The 26,754-nt window shown below is 35.5% G+C and overlaps 1 pseudogene; it reads right to left on the bottom strand.

Moving 5' to 3' along the window:
• Positions 1 to 11,642: 11,642 nt before the first annotated feature.
• LOC114401939 lies at positions 11,643 to 12,947 on the bottom strand (annotated as a pseudogene).
• Positions 12,948 to 26,754: the final 13,807 nt, after the last annotated feature.

Genomic DNA, 26,754 nt, shown 5'->3' with positions numbered 1-26,754 from the left:
GTTGTTTAGGTTGCACAAAGTGAGGAACTCACTAAGAATTCTGACATTGGGAGGCCAGCAATAAAGGCCTCTAAGTTTCTTTCTCAGCAAACACATTGTTCCCATTCTGGTAGGAGTGTTGTCGGAGATGTTCTAAAAACACCAAACTTTTGAAAATCTAAAACCATCAATCTTGGTCGAAGAGATTTAGTTAAGAAGGTTAGTGCTAAGACTCGAACGCCTGAACAACTAGCATACTTGAATCTGAAGGAAAGGAGTAACACAATAACCTTGAGTTTCTCTATAGTTAAGGGGAAGCAACAGGTTAGCAATGAATAAATTTCTTCAATTTTATTCGAAGTGCACAAGGCTTACTTTTAATTTACATTTATTTTGTTTCTTTTATTGTTACTTCTTTTAATTTATTTATTTTCATTGTCTTACTATGAGGTTGATGCTCAAATGTATTTGTGGAAATGGAACACTCGTATAGTGATATTAGGTGTAGATGGGACAATTACAAGGAGAGGACACATCTTAGTAAAAGGAAACTATTTTCGAAATACATATTGTAATAAGATGACAAACTTATGGTCAACATTAAGACTGTTAATAGTTTGTTGCTTTTTTCATTGCTAATTTGATCTAGCAAATAAACATACTTCATACTTGGTATCTGCCAAAAAGTGCTACTCAACAATGTTGTTGAAGTACCAACACCGAGTGAATCAACAACTCAACCTCAATCAACTATACTTTTTGTGTCCTATTATCACTGAAGGAAAAGTAGACAAAAGGGACTCTGTCTGTCTCTGAAATGCATGTTTAGAGTATCAATGGTATACCAAGATCAAAGCCATATTTTTGTTCAATTGTTTGGTGTTGTGTTCAAAGACCATACAAATCTTATTAATTCCACTTCTCTAACTTTTGGTTGCCATTTTGTTTTATGTCTTGTCCTACGACTTCTTCAAAATTGGTATGTTGATTACAAAACATATAAGATCAACACAGTACAACCATGAATACATTAAGTTTGGTGGTGTGCGCAAACAATTAATCTTATGTATTAGTGTTTTTTAAAATGCACTTGCCTATGTATTTTTCACTGAGGTCACCAAACTTTGGCTTACAAGTTCCTTAAATGTCTTCTTCTTAGTGATCAAGCTTATAGGTATATTTGTTTACCTAGGGCATGGACTCATTCACTTACATGTTGAATTCTCTGTTTAATAAACTTCTGTTTGAAGTCAAGTTAGACACACAAAAGTTAGAGTTCCTATAAATTTCATCTCAAGATGAACTTTGTGAAGCACACTCTAATGTATAATAGGATTTTGTAGAAGGCATATATTTAACCCTTTATATATATATATATATATATATATATATATATATATATATATATATACTTAACTGTCATTGATTGTAAGGGATATTCAGATTGACTGTTTTGTTAAACTGTTAATTGGGCTAGACAAACCAGATCAACCATCAGCAGTCCAATGACAACGATTGAATAAGAATCTTACTAAGCAGGTAAAGAATCATTGTTGTATTTGTGCTATTAGTTTCCATACCTTTTCTATAATTTCTTTTTTTTTTCATTTAATTCTACTCGATGGTTTCATAATGTTAAACTTTTTCTTTTATTTTATGCCTTACAGTCAGATGTTCTAGGTCAATTCATGCCTTTATTAGGAATCGATTGGTCACAGACGGGAGTTGCTCATTTATTCTCAGATATCAAAGTTTGTCCACATGAAAATAGAATGTTCTGTACTTAAATGTTGAATGCATTGATTAGTGCGATTGCGTGTGTCTTTAGTTGTTTTGGATTACTACAACATCAAAATAGAATGTTCTGTAATGTTGAATGCATTGATTACATATGTCAAGAAAAAAAGGAATAAACATAGAGAACAATTAATGTCTTTACATATGGACTGTATTCTTTTTTTTAGGTGTATATTCAAATTGTTTGTCCATGTGTTTTTTTTTCTTTCATATGTTAGTTGGGCTGATGATCAAATTATTAAGGGTTGGATGCTTTGGTTTACATTTGATTATTGTAATTTTGTAGCCATTTAGCTTGAAATGCATTCTAAGCTAGTATTAATTTTACATTCTAAGACAGATTTTATACAAGAACTATCTTAGAATGCATGTTTTCTAAGACGGTCTTTATATAAGAACTGTCTTAGAATGCATGCTTTCTAAATAACCATCTTAGAAAATATGAATTCTAAGAAGGTTTTTATACAAGAACCATTTTAGAAAGCATTTCTAAGATGATTTTTATACAAGAACTGTCTTTGAAAGCATTTCTAAGACGATTCTTGACGGAAGCTTGCTTGTGGAGCTTCTATGGAGGTTGGATCTTTGACCTTCAATGAGGTTCTTCCATGGTGATTTTCCACCATGGAGATGCAGCGGAAGGCAAAGGAGAAGAGGAGAGGGGAGACACCATCCACTAGGGAATAAGCCATGGAAGAAGGATCTTCACCACCAAGAATGTGCCTTGGATAAGAAGCTTGAAGATGATGCTTTAATGGAGGAAAAGAGAGAGAGAAGGGAGGAGCACGAAATTGAAGGAATAAAAGAGGGAGAGAAGTGGACCTTTGAAGTGTGTCTCATAAGACTTTCATTCATCAAAGTTACAACAAGTGTTACACATGCTTTTATTTATAGACTAGGTAGCTTCCTTGGGAAGCTTTCTTGTGAAAACTTCCTTGAAAAGTTAGTGCTTAGCTACACACATCCCTCTAATAACTAAGCTCACCTCCTCGAGAAGCTTCCTTGACAAGATTCCTAAAGAAGCTAGAGCTTAGCTACACACAATCCCTATAATAGCTAAACTCACCCTCATGCCAAAATACATGAACATACAAAAAAGTCCCTACTACGACTACTCAAAATGTCCTGAAATACAAGGCTAAAACCCTATACTACTAGAATGACCAAAATACAAGGCCCAAAAGAAGGAAAAATCTATTCTAATATTTACAAAGAAGAGTGGACCCAACCTTGGCCATGGGCTCAAAAATCTACCATGAGGTTCATGAGAACCCTAGGGCCTTCTTTAGTAGCTCTAGCCCAATCCTCTTGGATTCTTCAATCCAATACCCTAGGGGGGGGGGGGTAGGATTGCATCATCCCCTCCACCTTGGAAAAGATTTGACATCAAATCCCGAGGTTCTTCATACTCTGGGCTCCTTCCCTTGACACCTGTAAAATGAATAAAAACATATATATTAGTGGTGTTGGGTGTGTTAGAATAAGGTAAGGTCTGAAAACCCTTTTCATGGGCATCTTCCCATGAGGGAACATGGTTCCTCACCAACTCAATGAGTGGTGCTACAAGTATAGAAAAATATGGGACAAACCTTTTGTAAAATTTTGTTAAGTCATGGCAGCCCCAAATTTCCTTTATACTTGGTGGAGTAGGCCAATCAGGAATGACCTTTATTCTCTTAGGGTCTGTGGGAACCCCTTGATCACTATTTAAAAAATTAAGGAAAATAATGCAATAAAAAGTATCTTTTTTAGTATTTTCATGTTGATTATTCCTACAAAAAAGTACGACAAACATGCGATGTCTCATATGAGCACCTAGGTTTGTATTAAAACCAAAAATAAGAACAAACCTACCTAATGAGTCCCTATGTACATGAATCATGAAGATGTTGGGTGCATGATGATTTTACAAAAGAGGGTTGCAACATTCAACACATTCATCATATCACTTATTTTAGGGATTTGGTGCCTAATAATACCTATTTTGGGCACCAAAAAAGCACAAGGATTTAAGCTCTTATGAACCAAACCCTCATTCAACAACTCCTTTACTTGAGAAATAACCTCAAGCCCAAGAGGTGTGACAGTGCTAACAAGTGTCTCTTTACAAAGGAGAAGATGTGGAGGTTGTCTAAGAGGGGAAGTTTCTTTAATATTTGTCTTTATTTCAAAATGACTTTCCTTCTTAGCTAACCTCTTGGAGAAGACACTTACCTCCTTACACTCCTCCTTAATCATTAAAGGTTGTCCTTCTTCTTGGGGGTAGATTTCTTCACTAGATTCTTCCCTTTTTGCTTCTTCACTCATAATCATGGTTTTCTTAGTGGGGCATTCAGAAGTAATGTGTCATCTTCCAAGACATTTAAAGCACTTTATGGAGCTAGTCTTCTCTTGCATACTAGCCTTAAGGGGTTGCTTTTCTATTGTCTCCCTCTTATTATATTTGGGCTTAGAAGGTGTCACCCCTAAGATGCCTTGACCTTGGTCTTTCTTTGGATAAGAGTGGGAGCCATAAGATTTTGAAGTAGACTTCCTTTTAAGTTGTTGCTCTACCCTTATTTCTCAATCTAAGTTAGCCTCTTCATTGTCCTTCCCATGGAAGTATGAGAGGTTAATGTTAGCCTCTTGAGGCTTTCTTTCCTTTTCTCTCCTATGGGAGTGAGGTCTAAGATGTGACCTATGTCTTCCTTCATAATAGTCATGAAGTTTTTCACTTAGGCTCTTACAAGAGTTATGACTACTATAGGAGACATGTTTTTCTTTTCTTAACTCTTTTAGTATTTTTCTTCTTTTTTCTTCCTTTATTTTCTCTTTTTCATCTTGACTTATTTCTTCTACTCTTTTTTTCCTTTTTTTTTTTCTCTTGTTTTTTTTTTCATAACTTGAGGGAACTCAACTCATCTAAGATTCTAGATAGAGGGTCCTTATGACTAGTATCCTCACCATTAACACTAGTTGAATGATGACTGATATTGGTTCCAAAGTTGTGGTTCTTTCTTGTTGGGGGTTTGAAAACAAAAGGTAAAAAAAACTATGGTTGAAACTAGCCAAAAATAAACACTAAAAAAGGTGTGAAAGATAAGGTAAAAACTAATTGGTAAAAGGCAAGCTATCTAGGCGGTTTGACAATGGAAGGTAAAGGAAATAAGCTATGAAAGTAAGCAAGAAATGTAAACTAGGCAAATCCTAAGAGTGTTTGGATGACTACATTTAAGGTTTCCAACAAAACACTCACAATCCTAAGGGAAAATTGCCTAAAATTATTACACACAAATGGAAGTAGGGTGACCTATTGGAGGCTCCCAACTTACTTCCAATGAAAAGCCTTTTCGTTACAAAATTTGAAAGTAATGAAAGTAAGTAAATTGTCAATTACAAAATTACCAAAAGGTCCTCAATTTTGGTGGTTGTTCTCTCTTTGGTGATTCACTCAATTTGAAGTGCTTCTTAGTCCAATAGCTCTTAAGGTGGTTGGCCCCTTGCTTCTTGACCTATATTCTTCAAGGGATGGCACCAATCCTCCTTTGCAATTCCTTATATGGCAACTCACAAACAAGGAAACAAAGACACAAGAAATAACCAAAGACCAAAAAATTGAAATGAAAGTTAAACCAATGGAGTTTTAACAAGACAATTTTTCAAGGATTATTCAACAATTAAAGCAATGAAAAGGACATAGAAGCAAGCTAAGACTCAAAGAGAAACTTAGAATGACTCTAGAGTAGAGTAAAAAAAAACTAAAAAAAAAAACTAAAAAAAAAGACTCAACAAACCTCTAGCTTTGACACTTGTTTTCACACTAATTTTCAATTGAAATTTCGAAACAAAGATTGGTATAAAATAGGCATCAATTATAGAATAAATTTTGAGCCAAAACAACAAGCACACTTCCCTTTCACCTTTTTTTTTTCTTTTCTGGATACTGATTTTTCTGCCAACTTGTGTGATCTTTTGTATTTTTTTCTTTTATCCAAATCACTTGATTCTTTTTTTCTAAATTTTTTTTCAGATGTATAGAAAATTCAGTAAAACTTTCAGCTCAAAATTCACAGTGACCAATTCTCAATAATTTTTACAAGTTCGTATGTCCAAGCTGCCAACACCAGCAATTTCAGACTTCGAATTTTTTTTTAGCATGGAATATTGATTGCCTTGGGCTTACTTTCAACCTTCCTATGTATGTTGAACTCACTAGGCTTGTTTACCACAGTTTTAGGAGTTTAATATTCACTTAGGATCAAAATTTCAGCCAACAATTCATTCACCAAACTCAAATTCACAATAGACACAATCATAAGGAAACCTAAAAGTTCAAGAAAAGGTTCACAATCAAAGACTCTCTAAGAATTTTGAATGAACAAGTTAAGGACTAATTAATATGCAAGATTTGACTCAAATCAAATAATAGGCTAAAAGAATTGCATACACTCATGAACAGATGAGTTAGACAAAGAAACAAGAAAAATAAAATTCAGCACAACATAAGAAATCTTATGTGATAAGTTTCATGACTAGACATGACTTCTATGACAAAACTACAATAGGTGAACAAGTCACTGTAGATTTTTGAGGTTTTATTCTACTTTAATGTTTTTGTAAGAATTTTATGGTTTAGGTTTCAGTCACAAAAAATAGCAAGACAAAACTCAAAGAAACCTAAACTCAACACAACTCATGGTTCAAGAACATGAACAAGAAATTTGAACCATAGAAAATCAAATCTAGCTTCTATTGCAAGATTAATCGGTGGAAATTCTAAAGAATCATGTTAACAACATTTAGCACAAGACATGTGAGGAGATGCATGGAGAAAAATGAAAAAACAACAATGGAAAAGAAGGTAAAACAAAAAAAAATTAATGGAGGTTTAAGGAGCACCTACTTGAAGCTCTTATGCTCTGATTACCACTTGACGGAAGCTTGCTTATAGAGCTTCTATGGAGGCTAGATCTTTGAGCTTCAATGAGATCCTTCAATGGTGATTTTCCACCATGGAGATGTAGCAGAAGGCAAAGGAGAAGAGGAGATGGGAGACACCATCCACTAGGGAATAAGCCATGGAAGAAAGAGTTTCACCACCAAGAATGTGCCTTTGATAAGAAACTTGAAGAGGATGCTTTGATGGAGGAAAAGAAAGAGAGAAGGGGGGAGCACGAAATTGAAGGAATAAAAGAGGGAGAGAAGTGGAACTTTAAAGTGTGTCTCATAAGACTTTCATTCATCAAAGTTACAACAAGTGTTACACATGCTTCTATTTATAGACTAGGTAGCTTCCTTGAGAAGCTTTCTTGAGAAAACATCCTTGAGAAGCTTCTTTGAGAAAACTTCCTTGTGAAGCTAGAGCTTAGCTACACACACCCCTCTAATAACTAAGTTCACTTCCTCGAGAAGCTTCCTTGAAAAAATTCCTAAAGAAGTTAAAACTTAGCTACACACAACCCCTATAATAGCTAAACTCACCCCATGTCAAAATACATGAAAATACAAAAAAGTCCCTACTACAAAGACTACTCAAAATGTCCTGAAATACAGGGCTAAAACCCTATACTACTAGAATGACCAAAATACAAGGCCTAAAAGAAGGAAAAACCTATTCTAATATTTACAAAGAAGAGTGAATCCAACCTTGGCCCATGAGATCATAAATCTACCCTGGGGTTCATGAGAACCCTAAGGCCTTCTTTAGTAGCTCTAGCTCAATCCTCTTGGATTCTTCTATCCAATGCCTTTGGGGGGTAGGATTGCATCAGTTCTTGTATAAAAACCATCTTAAAATGATCAATTTTTCTAAGACAGTTTTTATAGGAACCGTCATTGATAGTACCCACTTTCAACAACGTTGGCTATAAAGATGGTTCATAACTGTCATTGAAAGCTGTTTTTAACCGTCGTTAAATGAATTTTTGCAGTAGTGCTATCTATTGCTATATATTATATATAATAAAAAGCTAACACCAATACTTGTTAAGATGCATGCTTTCCAAGAGTAATTCATAATCATATCGTGAAGATTATTATAAGCCTTGAAGTTAAATATTGTATGTTATTATTATTATGATACATTGTTGTTTAATTGTTGAGTATATTTTGTAATTAGTTAGAGTGTGAAATGTTAAACTGTAGACATGAAACATGGTTGTGAATGAGTGTGTGATTGATATTTGTAGTGATATTACTTGTCATGTGAGTTATGAGATATACAGTAACCTGACCAGTGTGTACCTTGAGAGAACTTTTATGCGCAGTGTTAAAGGAAATTGTAGGATTCCTAGTTAGGATCCTGAAGGGTTAAACTATAGCGCAATTTGTTAAATATGTTTGAAATATAAGAGTGAGGTCGTGAGTATTATATAACTCATAAACAGTGTCTGCGTGCAAATAAAAAAAATATTTTAGGGGTTGGACCTGAATCAGGAAGGTGAGGCCCAAACGGATTCTTCGGAGTCTAGGCCTTGGGGGTAAAGATACTCGGTTTGAGTGCTCCTTTAAGCCCATGTTGATCCCATGTGGTTGGGGCATTCTCGCAAAATAGAGTAACTCTGACTGGTCACCTTATGATGTTACTTAGTGAGAGTGACCGAGTATACCCATTGTGTGGTGTGCTTTGTCATGTACTCCTAAGCGCCCCAGTGTTGTTTTTCACTGACATGGTACAACATTGCATATAGGCTTGAGTTTTAGTATAATTGTTGCATAACGCTTGTGTTTGAATTTCATTGAGTTAACAATTGTGGTTGATGTTATTTTATGGAGTGTGTAAACTTGAATGAGTGTGAATAATGTGTGCGATTTTGTGCAGTAATGTTATTTATATAAATTCAACTTTAAGTATTATATGTTCACATGTTCTAATGTTTTTTTATATACGAATGTGATAACTCACTCCCGGTGTATGTTTGTGTTTGGGCTGATTGCCACTTTTTTTCAGGTCAGCCTTCATATGATGAGTGACATGCTAGAGATGGAGAGACTTAGTCTGTGATAGGGATTATGATTTACTGAATGATATAATTGTGTTATACTTTTCTAATTTAGTTTCTTTTTATTATTTATTTAGAGTGGACGGCCTTGTTTTGAGCCGGGATAATCTTACCTTTTATTAAAAAAAAATATTCTATTATGTTTTCACTAAGTGAATGTGAACCTTTACCCTTTTGAATTGATTTAAATTAAATGTGTTTAAAAAGAAAAATTATTAATTAATTTTGCATTTTTTTTCTTCTTTTATTATTATGTGTTTATAATATTTTAAATAAATTTTGTATGATTTATTTAATTAGTTAGTTATAATTGTAAGGATAGAGGGTGTCACAATTACCCTCTTTTTTGGATTTGTCTGCCCGTAACCACTTTGGGTTGGGAGCATCTGATATGATAGGTATATGTGTGTTGGTCCCTGCGTCGGTGAAAAAATTGGTGGCTTAGGGTCAAATTGAATCAAGTTATTTATGTTTTTTCTCCCATAGTGTAGAAGCCTAAGCAAATCCCAATAAGATATCAAATCAAGTAACAAAAATAAAATACCAAAAACATAAATAAGGATTGAAGATAAATGAACTACAATAATTCATTACTTTTGTTTTGTGATAAAGTTAATGTTATTGAAAGAACGAATATGCTTTAACGTCGAATGTTATGGTCCAATACCAATGTTATTAAAAGAATATTTTGTTTCAATGATTCTATTTTTACTTAATGATGATAAATAAAGTCAATATCAAAAAACTAAACCAAAAACAGAGTATGTGGTAGAAACTAAACAAAAAATAGCACAAGTTTACCTGTTGGAAGGGCAAGCCATAATTAGTTCGTTCAACTTGTCTTGGTAGCTGAATTTATTGGTAGCATAACTTTGACCAAAAAAAAGGTAGAGATTCAAAATGACACCATTTGCTGCTAGGAAAAATATATATTAGATTGATAAATGGTAAAAATGATTTACAAACTGAACATGGTAGATAACATTTAGATAATCTAACCTTAAAAGTAGGAGTAATCTTGTAGCAGTCAACATATAAGAAAATTTATGTACAATAAAGTAAAAAAACCTGAAATGTAATTGAACTTAAGAAAACGTGCAATGTAGATAGATTATGATTTTTGTGAACTATTATAAGAAAAAAATACCTGTTATAAGTTTTGGAACACCTCCTTGAAAACTACATTAGTTGTTGTACTCAAGGGCTTTTTATCTTTATCATATATCATTACTTTTAGTCCATTTTTGTTTTGCACCTAAAAAGTGCTACATACAACTGGCCATGACTAAATACTGGTGTAGGCAGATATAGTCCAACACTTGCTAATAATTGTCCTTGTGATTTATTTATGGTCATTGCATAAGAGACAATTATTGGGAATTGCCTTCTAATGAGTTTGAAAGGCCAAGGTGATTGTGATGGAGACGTTGCCAATCTAGGAATGTACACGGTGTTGCCTTGGCCTTTGCCTGACATGATTTTAGCTTCAATTATATGGTCGGCAAACCTTGTGATAATTAGTCTAGTACTGTTACATAGTCCTTCATTTTGATCTAAGTTTCTTAACAACATTATTCGTGAGTCAACCTTAAGCTTAATCTTATGATTTGGAGGCCTAGAGGTTGATAAAGAGTTTATAAATTCGGTAGTTATTGTGCTAAACCCTTCACTTTCTATTGTATCAGATTTTTCAATTGAATCTGAGCTTAGGTATTCTCTCTCTTCACCTAAAAGATGGAAAGATTGAAAAAACAAAAATGAATAATAATAATAAAATTGAATTCCTTGAATTATAGGTCTGTGGGCTTTAAGTAAATATACTTGGGATCAAAGATAATACATAATCGTTGATGTGGTCAACAATTTCATTAGTTGATGCTAAAATAGCCCTGGGTTGTAGAAACTTTGAATCCTTGTAATGTTGCCTTATATTAGGGTATGTAGATTGAACTATAGCATCAATTGGATCAGTGTAATTCAGGATAAACAATTCTTTAGGTATTTCTATTGTACCATATCCATCATTTGCTTGGCCTAAAGTCCCATCTCCAATTTGAAGAATCCATTTTGCAAAGTTTGTAACTTCAGTTGCATGTGTAGTGTCTGAATTTGATTGTAAGCGTAAATTCTTAGTAAGTTTCAGCACATGACAGTGACTCCAAAGGTAAGATGCATTTATAGTTGTATGTACTATGTCTGAACGGGTTCTCCTCGGAATCATAGGTAAGATTTGTCTAAAGTCCCCACAAAAAACAACTATTTTTCCTCTGAAAACAGTGTCATTATTGTCACTAATTTTCATGATATCATTTAAGGTTTTGTCTAGTGCTTCGAAACAGAATTTGTGCGCCATTGGTGCTTCATTCCATATAATCAAACTTGTAACTTTAAGAAACTCAGCTAAGTCACTCCCTTGGGTTATATTACAAACTGAGTCATCTAAAGTTGGCATAGGAATCCTAAACTTTGAATGTGTTGTTCTTCCACTGGGTAGTAATAAAGATGTATATTCGTATAGGAAAAACATGCCACCCTTTTTCTCAATGACAACTTGCATTATTTGATTGAATATTTGCAGTTGTTCATCTGAAACATTTTTTAATTGAAAAACTTTTTGTAATTAGAATTAATTGATGGATGTATAAATTAATGTTTAGAGGTATATGGTTTTCTAAAAACTGAATAAAATTAAATGATAGTTAACTGAATAAAAAAAACTTTGTCAGTATAACTATTTAATAGATTAATTAAAATGATAATAAATGGAATGTATAAAGGAATGATACCAGTCAGAGCAAAGAATAATAGTTAGAATTCAACATCTAATTCAACAACATCAAAATCTAGTTCCAAGTGTATCAAACGATTTCCTATATAGCTTGGCAATTATGCAATTGTGAATGCCATTGGTGGATAATCCTTTAAGCTCTTCCCACTTGAACGCAACAATTTCTCAATCTCCAATAAAGTTAAATTTTTTAATTCATCATCGCTTAGTTGCAAAGCTATATAGCAACAAAAATAAACAAATAAATAAAGTGGATGTTGTATATATGTTTAAGGACTATCATATATATATATATATATATGTTTAATAGTTAATTAAATGTATAAATTACCTTCGTCATGTAATACTCTTCATTGATGATATAAAATATCATCAGCTAACCATTGCCATGTTTGCTTCTAAACCTCTTTTGGTTTATTAATGGAACCTGTGATTAGTATTGTAGCAAAAAGTTTTCTCAAGTAATGACTTGTACCCCAATCTTTTGCTTTTTAATTGCTTCAACATATTCCTTATCATCTTGAAGAAAGCCCAATGCAAAACAAGCATCTCTAAATGTAGGATACACAACATTTGCCATGTTCTTATATCTTCATAACAGGTAGGCCCTTTGCACACTGTTAGCATCATTCGTAGGTAACACAATTCCCCAAGGGTAGGTGAAATCCAAATTAACCTGCCAATTGTGAACCCTTTTTTGCGTGGTTTCCAACACCTATCTCTTTTATTATATACAAACTTTGTCACAAATTATGGATAGGTTAACTTCCTTGCTTCAGCATAGATTCTATTAGCATTCATCCAAGAAGTGAACATTGATTCTGATACAGTAGGTTTTGAAAGTACATCATTAATATCCTCATGATCATGATAGTAAACCGAATGTTGGCCAGGTAGGTGAAAAAATAGCCTTTCAACGGCTGGTTTCTTGACATGGATTGGAAAAGCAAAAATTCGCCATACTGCTTCATACGGTGATATATACCTGGAATATATAAACACATAATGTAATAAATGTGGGAAATGAATAATTTTTCTTTTGTAAAAATTAATTTGTGTTAGACCTACAATCTATGAAGTGTTTGATTTCATCTAAATTCTTATGAACATCTTCTTTGTTCTCAATAACAGTCGTAATTCTATCATAGCCTTTATTGATATATTTAAAGAGGCATTTAATTGATGTGTTTTGATTGCACCATTCAATATTAATGCGAGCTTGATATCTAAGTAGAAGTGTTTGGATTATACGGAACAACACTGCGGTTGTCTAAAATAACACCACCTTTTAGGATTGTGTTACCAGTGTCCCTGTGCCTATAGATTGGATATCCATCAGAATCAACCACAGTGCAAGTCTGGAATTTCTTAGGATAGAATCTTGAACACTTTCCATCCTTCATGCACAGTGATGATCGGTTGGCTATGCCACGTGGACCATGTATCATGTCTGCTTGGACTTGCTGGTAAAGTTCATTTTGCTCATTCTTTGATGGTATCTCAGCACATATAATGTTGTCAATATCTTCAGGTGTTGGATACTTGCTCGATGGATGCAAAAATAGGAGCAAGTGTGCATGTGGTAGACCTCTTTTTTGGAATTCAATGGTGTACATGTCTACCAAGAAAAAAGTCAATAAAATGTTAGCCAACATTTTATGTTAAAATTTGTTTAAAAGTTAAAAAAAATAATTAAATATCAATATATATAATGAATAAGGATAAAATAATTATTAATATTACTTACAGGCCAAAACCTTCCCTAGGAGATGGTGTTTTGTCAAATCAGCTAACATTTGTTTGAATTTTATTTTAAAAACTTAGGACAAAATATCAAGACGATCAACTGGCTGTAGATTCATTGGTGCTAGTAACCTTTGAATCTCAGGCAAACTTGGGTTGCAAGTAAATGTTATAAATAAGTCAAGGAAGCCTACATAACTACATATGGCCATACCATCGAAGTACAACTAATCCATGTACCTACGACTACCAACAAATGTAGAAGGTAAAATGACCTGCTTGCCTCTGTTTGACCCTTGAATAGCACCATGTTTAGATGTTTCACGCAAATCATAATATTTGTCGACCCATAATTTTGATTGGTTTCTTTTGATGAATGAAAGTCTCTCTGATTCTACCATGGTATAGCCATCAACAATAAATTGTTGGAATAGTCTTCTTGAATGTAAAATTGTTTGCGCTTCCATGGGTCTGAATTGGAGTCTAAAGCAAAACCATTCTCTAATAGTAAGTTGCACCTTTTTTTGAGATTGATTCATTGATGTGTTTCAGTGGAACACATCATGCCTATATCCATCCTCGCCGTATGGAAATAAAAGAGGGTATTGTAGGGCTAGATAACTGGTGTGTAATTCATTTATTCTCTGCAATTGTCCAGTTTGTGTTTTGAGAATGATATCCCGTGTCGAACCTATGTTAGCATCCCTAGTAATAAGCGCAACAACTTCAGAGACTATTGGTATATTGTAAATTCTTTCATCCTTTTCTCTATTAAAAATGAGCTTTAATTTAACATCAAGAACAACTTCATCTTTTAATCTATCCCTAGCCATTTGAAAGCATTTTGCATGTGAATTACAATGATCCAACATTTTTTATAGTTCAGACACTATATGTGGGTCAATATTTGTCCCACCTCTATGTATAAACAAAGAAATGAAATTAGTTAAGGTTTAGATGTTAAAATATCAAATGAAGTAAGGCATAAAAAACACACATTATAGGGAGAAAACGTGTTTATACATACTTGATTGTTTGAAGTCTATTTTGAACTTCATGTTCAGTGTCGTATATGTACAATTGTGCGAATTTTGGTTGTTTTCTAGACATTGGTAATAGACTCCCAATCCTACGACATGGCTAGCCTTGGATACGAATTGTTGGCGGTCCTCTTCCATCATTAATAGAGTCATCAAGTTTTGATCCAGGAGATGTAAATGCAAACATCATATTGTAAATTCAAATGTTTTACTGAAATTTTCTGCTATCAATTGAATTGTTATCAAACAATAAATATTGCAGCAATGGAGGTGGTGTTTGTAATAATGGAAGCTGGACCTTGCTGTTACCACAACACAAACTAAACTTTGGATTGGTACCATGCCTATGTTTAAGCATTCTTTCTCCATACCACATCATTGCTTGGCATTGTTTACACTGTATTATTGGATCTCCAATATCTAAATAGCCTGACATAATTAAATAAGAATCACTATTGAGGATACAATTAATCTGAAGTTTTAATTGTTTTTCAATTTCATATTCTTCATATTATATATAGAATAAACAAATTATAGTGTACATGGGTATGACTCACCTTCTGAGAATACTTGAATTGAAACATGATTGTTAGTAAAATCAATGTTATGGTCATTGATATTCAAATCAAAATTTGTAATAAAGTAAAACAATGAATCAAAATGACAATTAATTATTTATAATGCTATGAACTTGAGTTCATAACCTTCTAAAGAGTCAGATTCTAGTTTTGTGGATTCATTTGAAGTTGGTACATTGTAATTGTAGTGGCTACTATAATGGCTTTGACTAACAGAGTTAAAATCCTATGTGACAACACTTGAAGTCATTGCTAGTTTAGTTTTTTTTTTTCTCTGAAATTGAATATGGTTTGTACTTGATTGAGTGTTTTTGTGATTGTTATGCCTATTATAAGTAGATGAAGTAACATTTGTGGATGAAATTATTGCCTGTTTTGTAGCAAATTGGGTGTCCCAGAATTGGAACGCTCTCTATTAAATTTTTTTTTTGCTGCAAAATGTCCCTTCGTTTAGTGCTTTGCAGTATAATGTCTTGTATTATTATGATTATCCATCTGGTAAAGGAAATTTGGCAAATAAGGTTAGACTAAAAATGAGTCCGAGAATAGAGAGTATTACTTACCAGTGGATGAATATGGGATCATGGAGGGTAGTGTAGTTATACTTCCTTTTGTGTGTACACTGTGATAGGAAAAGGGGATGAATTTTTGGGGCATGGAATGGAGTGGAGCTATAGTAAAGGTGAGTATATGCATTGTATTAATCCACGTATACATCAATCAAATCAGGAAGAAGATGGTGTAAAGTGTGACCCCCAACCCAGCTGAGAGAGAAAATCAAATCAGGAAGGAGATGTTGTAAGGTGTGACCCCCAACCTAGTTGAGAGAGAAAAATCATGTATTGATCCACGTATACATTAATCAAAATAAAAAGAGAGAGAAAAATATGTAAGTAAATGAGAGAGGGAAAAAAGGCATTTTTTATCAAAAAATTTGGTGGTTGTTTTATTAAGTTTTTGTATAATGTTGTCCATTAAAATATTTAAGATTAAAAAATTATAAACAGTTGAAGATTGTGCAGATCAAAGACATGCATAGGAAGAAGAATCTAGAAGATAAGAAAGTGAAGTAACTGATCATGCAGCCAACAACGAGCCACTATTGTTTCTGCTTCTTTACTGGAAGCTTTTGTATAATGTTGCCTATTAAAATTTTTAAGATTAAAAAATTATAAACAGTTGAAGATTATGCATATCAAAGACATGTGTAGGAAGAAAAATCTAGAAGATAAGAAATTGAACTAACTGATCATGCAACCAGCGAAGAGCTACTATTATTTCTACTTCTTTACTGGGACTAATAAAACCCCGAGTCTGCATCAAGGAAATGGATGTGAACTCACAACCCAATTGAGAGAGAAAAAGCATAAGGGAGACTGGAAAATATCTAACCATTAAAATAATTATTTTTTTGTTCTTCTAAAACTCTTTGACATTTTGTTTTGTTTCAAATAGTTCACTTTTACAAAGTTTCTTTTCTTGATCTGTGGAGGCTGAAATCTTTTTATCACTTGTGGCAGGAGTAGGTGGAAGGAAGGGGCATCATAAAATTTCCTGGGACAAACACAATAAAAAATATTACTTGCGGCAACAGTTGAAGACAACCTTAACTTGCCATCATATGCTTCCATGTGGATCGTGACATGCCAAATTACACTTCTACCCTTCGAATAGGTAAACTTTCTCTGTTTTTTGTTTAGTTTTTAGCACACACTCTACTTTTTGTTTAGTTTTTGGATATTGAGTTTATTTATCATCATGAAATAAAAATAGAATAATTGGAACAAAATATTCTTTTAATAACATCGGTATTGGATCATAACATTGGGCATTAAAGCATGTAATTTCAAGTACACACAACCCAACTGAGAGAGAAAAAGCATAAGGGAGAGTGGAAAATATCTAACCAATGAAATAATTGTTTTTTTCTTCTTCTAAAACTCTTTGGCATTTTTTTTGTTTCAACTTAATAATAATCCAACTGCCTTTGAGTTATGATACTTGATATCGTGTTGATTATTTACAAATTTTATTTTAGATTATTTAGACTTTATAAATTTAAGTCAAATTAGAATTGATCTTCAAACAAATTAATTAAATATAACAATCAAATTTTAGTATGAAATTATCAGCTCAAAATAAAAGGTATAAACATTTACATTTCTGTTGAATTTTTTTTATCATCAGGAAATAAAACAAATAGAAGGATTTGACTATACTTTTAAAATGCAAGTATAGTTTCACAAATACTTGCACTTAGTGATGCTTATCATTATTGTTAAATTCAACTTAGTGTACTAATCAAATCATGTTGATAAGAGTAAGAGCTTGAGAAGAAGGGAAAATGGAAGAAATATTTAAATCATTCACTCAAATTTGCAACTTATAAAGAAACTAAAGAAGTTAGTCTCAAACCAAAGATCTTTCTTGTGTTTGGCCTAATGTTTAAGAACATCATTTCCACTTTGATTTTAACCATTTTGAAAGTACTTGACACGTATTATATTTTTGTTATGAAGGAAGTAAACTAAACAAATAGTTCACTTTTACAAAGTTTCTTTTCTTGATCTGTGGAGGCTGAAATCTTTGTATCACTTGTGGCAGGAGTAGGTGGAAGGAAGAGGCATCATAAAATTTCCTGGGACAAACACAATAAAAAATATTACTTGTGGCAACAACTAAAGACAACCTTAAAATATTACGCATGATAAGCCTTAATAAATTATTGAGATAATATTGAGAGTACCTCCACATCTGGTAACAAATTGTGTTACTTGATCAAGTTGTGCTTTTTAAAGATAGGTAGTTGTGCTTTTTAATTGTGATTTCATCCATGTTTTCTTTGATATTGATTTTCTTAGGACTTCATCCATGTTTTCACAGCATTTTATTTTCTTTTTTGCAGAAAAGAAAGAGGGGAACGAGCAACAATTTGAAGGTTGTACATTCAGGAACTAAAGAATTCAAAATAGCTAGTAATAAGAGGGATTTGTTTTTGGGATTTTCTGAGCACCAAGAGCGGCTACGCAAGAAGCTTGCACTTGAGGAGGGAAGGATATTTGCAGCTAATGAACAAGTTTCTTAACTATTTGTCCTTCAGATTTTACTATTTTTTTTTCTTATATGTAATTTACAAAACAAAAGTTGAAAGGAAAGATATTGACCTGATAGACGAGGAAGAAGCACAGATTGGTGGTGATCGTTCTAGTGCAACCTCGAATAAAGCTGAGATTTATAACGAGGAGGCACGGAAGAAAACACAGAAGCATAAACCAAAGAGGGTGGGGAGTGTCAATGCTGATGCAGAAGCCTTTGGTGATCACTCGAAAATTCTGATTGCTTTATGCATTCTGAAGCTAAAGCACTAGAACATACGAAGAAAAGAGATACAGGCCATCAAAGTGTGGCATTGGACAATGAGACAGGAGTTTCAACTATGTTGAAGATGGGAGATTCAGCTAAAGTTGTGATAAAACAAGACATGAAGGGAAGAGAGCATAAATATGGGTTTAACAACAATGAACGTGAGAAGCTAGAGAAGAAAAGGGTGGTGGATGATGAAACTGGCGACAAACATCAGCTGGATGAAGTCCTAAGGAGGCAAATTGAAACAAAAAACCGATGCCTCAATCAGAGAAAAATGTAGTTGTCACTTACTAGGTTTGGTGACCTCTGTCTCTGCAGAAAATTACATTAGCCGATGTTAATCAATTCTCCTTCATCATGATCATTTCGATTTGCATAAATGTCGTCAGCTTCTTCTTCTCCAACAACGTTACCAGTGATTTGAGTGGTCAAATGACTAACATAGGTGTCCATGTATGAATCATCATCTTCTACATTAACACCAATTGTTTCGCCATGCAGAACCACGCACCACCTTTCATCACAAGGGTCTTGCATGTAAAATACTTGTCTAGCTTGTTCTGCCATGATGAAAGGGTCATTGTGGTAACCAAGTTTCTTTAGATCTACCAGGGTAAATCCTATATCATCGGTGCGCACACCGGTGTTGCTGTCAACCCATTTACATTTGAAAACACATACTGTAAATTTCACATAATTAAGCTCCCAAATTTCATCAATGAACCCAAAGTAAGGGATGGAAGCTATACAAGGATTGGCGTCATTGACACTTGCAAAGTGTTGAGATTCAGCCCTTAGGGTGACCCCGCTGTTTTGCATTGTACTTTTGCCATCTTGTGCTTTTGTGTAAAATGAATACCTGTTTATGTCGTATCCTTGCCAGGTTATAACATTTCTTTTAGGCCCATCTGCTAGTTTTCTTAATGTTTCTGAAGCATTCTCATCTGCAAAGATTGTATCTTTAAACCAATCACATAAAGTTTTGTTATGCTTTTTCAACGCCCAATTCTTTGACATTTTCAGATTATTCTGTTTGACTAAAGCTTCATGCTTAACTATGTATGGCAAAACTTCATTACTGTTGTTCAAGACATACAAGTGAGCTTGTAACAAATCTTCTACACTTGGAGTGATCACCTGCAGTCCTCTTGAACCCTTACCACCCACTCTGTCATCATGTCGACACTCAGGAAGCCCAACAGCTTTAGCCTTCTCTAAGTATTCTGAACAAAATTCAATGGCTTCTTCTGCAATGTACCTCTCAACAATAGATGCTTCCGGACGATATAGATTCTTTGTATACCCTTTTAAGATCTTCATGTATCGCTCAACCGGGTACATCCACCGTAGATAAATAGGACCACAACATTTGATTTCTCTTACCAGATGCACAATCAAGTGAATCATGATGTCAAAGAAAGCAGGGGGAAAATACATCTCCAACCGGCATAGTATAATTGCGGCCTCATTTTCCAACTCATCAAACATTACTGGATCAATCACTTTGCTACATATAGCATGGAAGAAAAAGCACAGCGAGTTATCGTGAACCTGACTTTGTTTGGCAAGATGTCTCGTATAGCCACGGCTAACAATTGTTGCATGAGCACGTGACAATCGTGAGACTTTAACCCTACAAGCTTAAGCTCCTTCAACTGCACAAGGCTCTTAATATTTGAAGAGTATCCTTATGGAACCTTCACCCGACGAAGACACTAACAAAAACTTATCTTCTCCTTCTTGGACAAAGTATGGCAGGCTGGGGGCAAGTAAATTTTTTTCCCATCAGACCTTGGATGCAACTGTGATCTTATACCCATATCAGCTAGATCTTGACGGGTATTCAAGCCATCCTTCGTCTTGCCTTGAATGTTAAGGAGCGTCCCAATCACACTGTCACAAACATTTTTCTCCACATGCATAACATCAATACAATGTCTAACGTCAAGATCACACCAGTACGGAAGATCAAAGAAAATGGACCTCTTCTTCCATATGCAACTCTGACTTTTATCCTTCTTTTGGGTCTTCCCAAATACAGTGTTCAGGTGTTGAACCCGCTGATATACTTGCTCACCAGTGAACGGTATCGGCGCAATATCATGCTCTTGACTTCCATTAAAAGCTTTTCTCAGTCGTCTGTAAGGATGATTGGGTGTTAGAAAGCGGCGATGCCTACTGTAGACTGTTTTTCTCCCATGTTTTAGTTGTATGTAACTTGTATTTTCTTCACAGATGGGGCATGCATGATGACCCTTAACACTGTAACCGCTGAGATTCCCATATGCTGGGAAGTCATTAATGGTACAAAAAAGCATTGCACGCATTTCAAACGTCTCCTTGCGAAACGCATCAAACACTACAACCCCCTCGTCCCACAACTTTCTCAGATCTTCAACCAACGGACTTAGATAAACATCAATGTCATTTCCTGGCTGTCTTGGGCCCGATATCATCATAGACAACATCATGTATTTTCGCTTCATGCACAACCGAGGCAAATTGTAAATTACTAGCAGAACTGACCATGAACTGTGTTGAGTGCTTAAGGTGCCATATGGATTCATTCCATCACTGGCTAGTCCAAGTCTAAGATTTCTTGGCTCATTCCCGAAATCCGGATACAAACCATCAATCTTCTTCCACTGGGAGCAATAAGCCGGATGACGCACCATTCCATCAACAATCCTTCCATTTGCATGCCATGTAAGGTCTTTTGCGTCGTCCTCGTTAGCAAACAGACGCTTAAACCTTGGAATGATTGGAAGATACCACAAAACCTTTGTTGGGGGGCCCTTGTTGGAGTTTTCATCAGAATTGCTTTCCTCTTCATCCTTCACTTTGTACCGTGAAGTCCCATAGACAGGGCATTTGGACATTTCTTGGAATTCATGCCTATAGAGTATGCAATCATTGGGGCAAGCATGAATCTTCTGATACTCCATACCCATCGAACACAATATCTTTTTCGCCTTATAGTAACTTTTAGGCAATGTGTTGTCCTCTGGAAGCAGATTGTGCACTACCTCAAGCAGTGAGGTGAAACTTTTGTCACTCCACCCATACCTGGTCTTCACATTAACCAGACTTAACACAGCAGACAACAGGGTTAAGGAATTCTTGCAGCCTGCATACAAAGGCTTCTTAGAATCACTCTACAATCCTTCATACACAGGGGCGTGTGCTTGCTGGAAAGACTCCTGTCCAAGGTCACAAATCATGTCCTCTAACCGATCTCCCATTTCTACATCAAACAGTTCAGATTGGGACCCACTCTGCATGTCTGTCACTTCACCATGCCATATCCACGTTGTGTAATTCTTCTTAATCCCATCACACAATAAATGGTCCCGTATGTCATCGAGTAATTGTCGTCTTCCATTCAAACAGTTGATGCAAGGACAATAATATTTTCCTTCTTCATTCGGTCGACCTCTTTCTGAAGCAAATTGCAAGAACTGTTCGACGCCATCCTCATATCTTGGGCTCATGCGACTTTCATTCATCCAACTTCGATCCATCTACGCAATTCCATGCATGAAAATCTCACTTTTTTATTTATAGATGTGGGCCTATCCCATTTAGGAAAACTGTCTTTTATGTTAGCTTCAATCGTCAAGGTTACCATTATTTACAAAAATTTGACTAAATTTCGGCAGCATTTCGCATTGGTCTCCATGTACACGACATGACATCGGTCAAATGAATTTCCCGATAATCAAGTATGCACTCGGAGAACAACTTGAAATGCAGTGAACCGAAATTTAATCAAATTAATGAAAATAATAATAACCTTCACGAATGAATGTAACATAAAAATACCAGTCTCCCCAAACTGTCCAAACAGACAATTCAAGACTAAATACAATGGCTAATGCAAACTGTCCGCAAGAGTCATTGCATTCAGTCTCAAACGGGAATCTAAGGTTCACTCACCATGAACAACAATTGTTTATATAGCAAATTACACTGATCACATACAAGAACATACAAAAGGTCAAATTCAATTACAGACAAATATAGACATCAGCAGTTGTTTATGTAACTAATTTCAAATGTTGGGTTTGAAGGGTGCTTATGGTTTAATATTGTAGTTGGGTATATGTGTGTGTGTGCGTATCATGAGGATCTGTGTGTATCATGAGGGTTGAGACAAGGAGACCCTTTGGCTCCATTACTCTTTCACTTAGTGGCTGAAGGACTGACAGGGCTAATGAGGGTCTGTGTGTGTGTGTGTGTGTTTCTGTGTGTGTGTGTGTGTGTGTGGATGTGTGTGTGTGTGGGTTTCTGGCTGTGTGTGTGTGTTTCTGTGTGTGTGTGTGTGTGAGTGTGTGTTTCTATGTCTCTGTGTGTGTGTGTGTATGGCTGTGTGTGTGTGTGTATGTGTTTCTGTGTGTGTGTGTGTGTGTGTGTGTGTGTGTGTGTGTGTATGGTTGTTTGTGTGTGGGTTTTTGGCTGTGTGTGTGTGTGTGTGTGTGTGTGTTTATGTGTGTGTGTGTGGGTGTGTGGCTGTGTGTGTGTGTGTTTCTATGTGTGTGTGTGGGTGGGTGGGCGGCTGTGTGTGTGTGTGTGTGTGTGTGTGTGTGTGTGGCTGTGGCTGTGTGTGTGTGTGTCTATGTTTCTGTCTGTGTGTGTGTGTGTGGCTGTGTGTGTTTGTTTTTGTGTGTGTGTGTTTCTGTGTGTATGTGTTTCTGTGTGTGTGTGTTTCTGTGTGTATGTGTTTCTGTGTGTTGAAGAACCTGCCCCAAGACACAACAGACACTTGTGCATACAAGATGCTGCTGTTGCTGCTGCATACAGGATGCTGCTGCTGCTGTCCTTTGCATACAGGACATCAGACACTTGTGTTGAAGAACCAAGCCAATTCATATTGTTGTTGAGGTTATACGAATCGGCTCTCCACGCAATCGAGAGAATGTTGCTGCTGTCTTGTGGTCACTATGCACCGGAGATCCACTGCAATTAAAACTAGCGAAAGAACATGGTGCAGAAGCAGCACTGCAGGAGTTGTCAGAAAATGGAACTGATAGAGCTAAGATAAAAGCTGGAAGCATATTGGAACTCTTGCAGCGAATGGAAGGGGTTGATAATCTGCAGAGTTCATAGTCTCAAAGTATGGAGGCTGGAGGGCATTGGAGGAAGGCATTAAAGGAAGCCAAGACTCTATTTGGTGGAGGGACCTGCTATCAAGTCAGCAACAACAGCAGAACCAGGTAGTCAAAACGGAAAGAAATTGGAAGGTGGGAGGTGGGGAGAAGTTAAGATTTTGGGAGGACCCTTGGACACAAAATGCTATACCATTAATGGACAAATAGCCAAGGCTGTACCGAATTTCTGATCAACAAAAACAAATCATTATGAATATGGGGAATAACACCAATGGCGGATGGGAGTGGAAGCTATCTTGGAGGACGGCTCTTTTTGATAGTGAAATTCAAATGGCAGATAATTTCCTTGGAGAACTATCACAGCAGCAAATTCAGCCAAATAGGGAGGATAGGTGCAGCTGGAAGCATGATCAAACTGGATACTACTCAACAAAAAGCGGATGACTTGATATGGGAAGCACAGATGGGAGCTAATCAGAATTTGGACTTTGTGGACATTTGGAAGCTCAAAATACCAAGTAAATCACTGGTTTTTGCTTGGAGGCTAATTAGGGACAGACTTCCAACTAGGATGAATCTTAGAAGGCGGCAGGTTGTGATAATTAAATGAGGTACAGTGCCCATTTTGTGGAGATGTAGAGGAGGAGCCTGCCCATTTAGAAATATGGAGACAGACTTTGGAACACATTTTAATCAGTGGTCCTCCAACCTAAAGGAAGTGTTTAGTAAATAGGCTGTAGAGGATTCACAATCTATGTATCAATTAGCTTGTTGTAAGTGGTTTTGTTATAAAACAGCAACCAAATGCACATTTATATCTACCAATGTAATCTTAGTACCACTGGTAGTTTTCAATATATATAATATCTAATTTTGCTGAGCAAAAAAAAAAGGGAATTTGCGGACAAGACAGTTGGAGAAAGGCTTTGCCCAGCCCTACAACTATTGGTCTAGTAATTCATCAACAACATTTTTTGATTAGGGTAGCAGTGCAGGGTTATTGTATTCTATTTAGATTGGCACCTGATTCGTAGGACCTATGCTTCTGCTAGTCTGCTGGTTTCTACCTTGTATATTTAGTACCTCTGGTACTCACATTTATTAATACAAATTATAATTTTGCTGATAAAAAAAAAAGATAATACAAGAGAGAGAGAAGGGCAGTGGCAGTCACAACATATATATAGAGAAGGGCAGCAGATAAAATTACAAAAACATTCAACACTAACAATGAACAAGTTATGAGAGTTTAAATCACAGTAAATACTTCAAAGATATCAGTCCAATGAAACAAAGGTCATGTAGACAGGCATAGCATAAGTTACAAATATACCAGTAATGCATACAACAACAATTTCAAATTAGTTTTTGAATCAAAGATATAAATACCTGACTTTGAGGCTTCAAAGATATAATCAAAGCGCTTCCGCAGCAACGCCAATTAGCAATAGTAAATGATAGCCCTAAAAAAAACCATACAGAAATTAGCCACATTGTATTTAAAGCCTTTTATCAACAATATGACTCTCACTTCATGGTGATAAATTGACTCTCAAAAGACATTATACTGAGAGTGTATTTAAAACCTTTTTCAGTCATTCTATCAAATAGCTCATTGACAATTTTTTAAGAATACATATCATATGAATCTAAATGACAGACCTCTATCCCAAGTGGAAGTCACTCTTAAGAAATCTCTTCAAGTTCAATTGTGGGAGGCAGCTTATGCATATGAATCTATGTTGAGACAAAAGGCTAGAATTAAGTGGCTAAAAGAAGGGGACAACAAGTCTACTTATTTTCACATATTGATCAATCATAGAAGAAGAAAAAATGCTATTCCAGGTATTTTCATGGATGGTGTGTGGATTCATGAACCTTGTAGGGTTAAAAATGCAGTTGTCCTTTATTTCAAAGACAGATTTTTGGAGGATTGTTCTAGCAGGCCAACACTGGATGGTGTTTACTTCTCCTCTCTGGATCTAAGAGACAAAGAAAGCCTTGTGTCCAGATTTAATGAATTGGAGATCAAATCTGCAGTTTGGGATTGTGGGGGGGACAAAAGCCCTGGCCCGGATGGCTTCAATTTTAATTTTATTAAACACTTTTGGGAGATTTTGAAACCAGACATCATGAGATTCATGGATGAATTCTATTTCTAATGCTTCCTTTATAGCCCTCATTCCAAATATTAATGACCCTCAATCTTTCAATGATTATAGACCCATCTCCCTTATAGGGTGTGTCTATAAAATTGTGGCAAGAGTTTTGGCCAAGAGGCTGGCTGTTGTATTACCTCACCTTATAGATGAAAGGCAGACGACTTTTATGAAGGGCAGACACATTCTTCATGGTGTTTTAATTGCCAATGAGACTATAGCTGAGGCCAAATCTAGAAGTAAACCTTGCATGGTCTTCAAAGCCGACTTTGAAAACGCATATGACTCGGTTTCTTGGGGTTTTCTTGACTACATGCTTAAAAGGATGGGATTTTGTGAAAGCTGGAGGAAATGGATAAATGGTTGTCTAAATACTGCAACTATATCCATTTTAATTAATGGGAGTCCATCTAAGGAGTTTACTCCTAAGAGAGGTCTAAGGCAAGGTGATCCCCTTGCACCTTTTCTCTTCAACATTGTAGCGGAAGGTCTCACAGGCTTCATGAGGTCATCTGTGTCGAAGAACCTGTTCAGAAGCTACCTAGTGGGATCTTTGAAAGAAGAGGTGAACATCCTCCAATATGCTGATGATACTTTGTTTTTTGGAGATGCTACTAAGAAAAATGTGAGAACCTTAAAATGTGTTCTGAGGTGCTTTGAGGAAGCATCTGGTCTCAAGATAAATTACTCTAAAAGCCACTTTGGTTGTTCGGGTAAATCAGCAAGTTGGTGCAGGGAAGCTGCCCAATTCCTTAATTCCAGTACTTTGGAATTTCCTTTTACTTATCTTGGAATTCCATTTGGGGTGTCCTCTAAGAGATGGATCGTGTGGCAGCCAATTGTAAGGAAGTTTGAAGTCAAACTTGCAAAATGGAAGCAAAGAACTCTATCAATGGGGGGCGGAATCACTCTTATTAATTCTGTCCTCTCAGCCTTACCTATCTACCTTCTATCCTTCTTTAGGATCCCCAAAAAAGTGGTGCAAAAAATTGTCTCTGTCCAGAGAAATTTTCTGTGGGGAAGTCACCAAGAGGCTAGCAAGATTCCTTGGGTGAAGTGGGACAAAGTTTGTCTTCCTAAGAACAAAGGGGGTCTAGGGATTAAAGACTTATCTTTATTTAATGCGCAGGACAGACCCTTGGGGGATGATTAAAGACTTATCTTTTGAAGCAGCAGTTGCATCAAATTGATATTTCAGCCCAGGACAGACCCTTGG

The sequence above is a fragment of the Glycine soja genome, chromosome 20 (assembly GCF_004193775.1).
Source record: "Glycine soja cultivar W05 chromosome 20, ASM419377v2, whole genome shotgun sequence".
Classification (NCBI taxonomy): domain Eukaryota; kingdom Viridiplantae; phylum Streptophyta; class Magnoliopsida; order Fabales; family Fabaceae; genus Glycine; species Glycine soja.
Note: the sequence above shows the minus strand (reverse complement) of the source record. Positions and strands in the feature narration are given on the sequence as shown.